General features: G+C 42.9%; 1 pseudogene; it reads right to left on the bottom strand.

The window, feature by feature from the left end:
* Nucleotides 1-379: 379 nt before the first annotated feature.
* LOC101712513 (ras-like protein family member 11B pseudogene) lies at nt 380-1,137 on the bottom strand (annotated as a pseudogene).
* Nucleotides 1,138-3,056: the final 1,919 nt, after the last annotated feature.

The raw sequence follows: 3,056 nt of genomic DNA on the forward strand, positions 1-3,056 counted from the left end.
GCAAGCCTATGAATACTTAATCTGTTCTTTCATTCCCACCAGAAACCATTCAAATATATCTGGTTGAAACTACAACTGACCATCATTTACAAGGCAGGTGAGAACAAAAACCAAAACACATCCGCCCTCTTCTCCACTCTAAGGACAAGACACAGACATGTCACATGTACACAATGGCTTGATGGGCTCCCTCAGGCCTTATCCATCTGTCCCCCTGCTCCACACAACTTCCTTTTCTGCAGCAGCTTCAGAGGCCCCTGGGCCCTTCTGCTCCAGCCCTTTCTGGAGCCATGAACTACTGCCAGCATCCAATGTTCCCAACCTAGAGGCACCTCCAGGCCTCTTCCTCGAAGATCAAACCCCCTTGAGTAGTCACACTTCAAACAGAGGTGACAGTTCTCATTTTGGCAGAGAGAGTTTGCCTGAATCTTCTCTTCAGGTCCTGCATGTTGGGTGACTTGGGCCGGGGAATGAGAGAGGTCCTTTGCTTCTTGGGCATGCTACTGGGCTGCTGTTTGTGGCTCACTTCTTTGCACAGGACATGGAAAGCGTTATAGACATCATTGTAATTTTCGCTGACAGACACTTCATAGAAGGAGCAGCCCAGCATGCTGGCCAGCTGCAGTCCAAGCTGAGGGTCAACCTGCTTGCTGTGCAGCAGGTCAGCTTTGTTAGCCATGAGCACCACGGGCCCCTGGGTGCCCAGGTGGAGCTGCTGGACGTGCTAGTGGAGCTGGCCAATGAGTTCATAGCTCTTGTGGTCAGTGATGGAAAAAACCATCACCACAGCATCTGCCCACCAGATGCACGGATTCAACTGCTCATTGCAGCTCAACACATTTTCATGGACCTGAATACCTGGAGTGTCCTGAACTTGTATCGCCAGGGTTTCACCTTCTATCTGGACTTGTCTGGTGTACAGATTACCTGCATTTCCGATGAATCGCATGGTGAGGAACCGGACCACCAGAGCGCTCTTGTCCACGCCGCTGGTCCCCACCACGGCTATCTTGACGAGCCAGCAGCCGGCGGCCTTCGGCCTCCAGGCACCACTCGGCGGCAGTGCTGCCCGCGGCGGGGCGGGGAGGGGGGCTGGGGGTACTCGGCGATGGTGCACAGGTTCTGGATGAGGCACATCGCTGCGCGGGACAGGTGGAAGCTGGCGCTTCGGGAAGAGGGTGGGAGGACAGAGAGCAAGCGCTAGACGGCAAAGAAGAAACCTCACAAGCAAGCACCATAGCGCTCCGAGGGATACAGCTCCCAGGGCTCAGGCTCCGAGCTCCTTAGGTTTTCTTTATAAAGAAGATGCTATTGAAAGTTTGTTAAGGGATACCAAAGAAAAACAGAAGAGTAAAGAAATATCTATAACAGACATTGTACAATAACTTATTTCTGTGACATAATCTCCATTTAACCAGTATACGAGCAGTCATGGTAACTGTTTTATGTTTAAATATTTATTTTTTTTCTTGTTCTAAGTTTAGTAGTTTCTTTAAAAGAAGCAAAGGGAAATACAGTGGACCCTCAAGTTACAACTGGCCTGACTTATGAACAACTTAGGTTAATCAGATTAATGGAAGATTCATCTTCCTCTTGTTATCTATAGCATGTACCCAGGTAAACATTCAGATCTCAGTTGTTTTGACTTACAAACAACTCGAGTTACAATCAGCTCTTGGGAACTGATTGAGTTTGTAAGGATCCACTGTAATCTAAATCTATTTCTTTTATACTTACTCCTCAAAGTTTTTATATTAACAGATAAAAACTCAGTTGTTACCTCCTGGGTGGCTTCTCTCATTTCCTCTTTCTTTAATCTCTGGAGTCATGTGCCTACCTCAAGTTCTTTGATGCTCAACCTGTATAGCACTTTTCAAACTATTGAGATTTCAATTCATGCATTGATTTTTCCCTCTTAGAATGTCAGCTTTTTTGATATATGTTAGTCAACTTTTTGTGGTAACCTACCACAGTGATTAAGATATAGTAATAATCCACTAATATTTCTTAAGTATAAATCAGTGGGTGGATATAAATGAGCATACTCTAGTTGTTAGTGTCCAGGTTTATACCTTTTTTTGCATAAATTCTTTTATTGGTATATTTTAGATATACAATACATTTACATTTATCATTGGGTGCTTGTACTTGTACATGATGCATCTTGGTTCTTATTTTTTTCCCAATTCCCTGTCATCCTCTCACACTCCACCCTTCCCTATTTACATAGATTTAATTTCCATTTTTTTCTCATACTTTTTCCTTTCCCTTCTTACCTTTCCCTTGACCTCCCACTTCCCCTATCCCTTTAGAACATTTCTTCCTATTTCAAATTGTCAAATATTCATTTTAATCCTTAATTTACACTTTCAGTTTCTCACACCAGAGAAACTATTTGGTATTTACACGTGTGTCCTATTTATTTCACTTAAGAGTATGGCCTCAATATGCATCCATTTAGCTATAAATGTCTAGTTTCTTGTTCTTTATGGCTGAGTAGTACTCCATTTTATTTAAAAAAAATCTTTATCCATTTTCCAGTTAACAGGAACTTGGGGTGTTTTCAAGCTTTAGCTATTAAAAACTGTGCCTTCATAAGCAGGAGTGCACATATATCTCTGTGGTATGATTCTTTTAATTCTTTTGAGAAGATACCCAGCAGGGGAATAGCTGGGTCAAATGGGACCTCTAGTTCTAGTTCTTTGAGGTATCTCCATACTGATATTCACAGTGGTTGCACCAGTCTGCACTCCCGCCAACAATGGAGAAGGGTTCCTTTCTCCCCGCACCCCTGCCAGCATTTGTTATTTGTTGATTTCTTGATAGCAGCCATTCTTTTGAGGATGAGGTAGAATCTCAGTATTGTTTTCATCTGCATCTCTCAAATGACCAGTGATTTTGAACATTTTTTCATATGTTTATTTGCTGCTTTTACTTCTTTGAGAAATGTCTGTTTACTTCAGATGCCCAGTTTTGAATTGGGTCTTTGAATTTGGGGAGTCTGATTTTTTTCAGATCTTTATATATTCTAGATAGTAGTCCTTTGTCTGAGGTAC

The sequence above is a fragment of the Heterocephalus glaber genome, unplaced genomic scaffold, assembly GCF_053883595.1.
Source record: "Heterocephalus glaber isolate CG9 unplaced genomic scaffold, H.glaber_assembly_v1.0 deba00001442, whole genome shotgun sequence".
Classification (NCBI taxonomy): Eukaryota; Metazoa; Chordata; class Mammalia; order Rodentia; family Bathyergidae; genus Heterocephalus; species Heterocephalus glaber.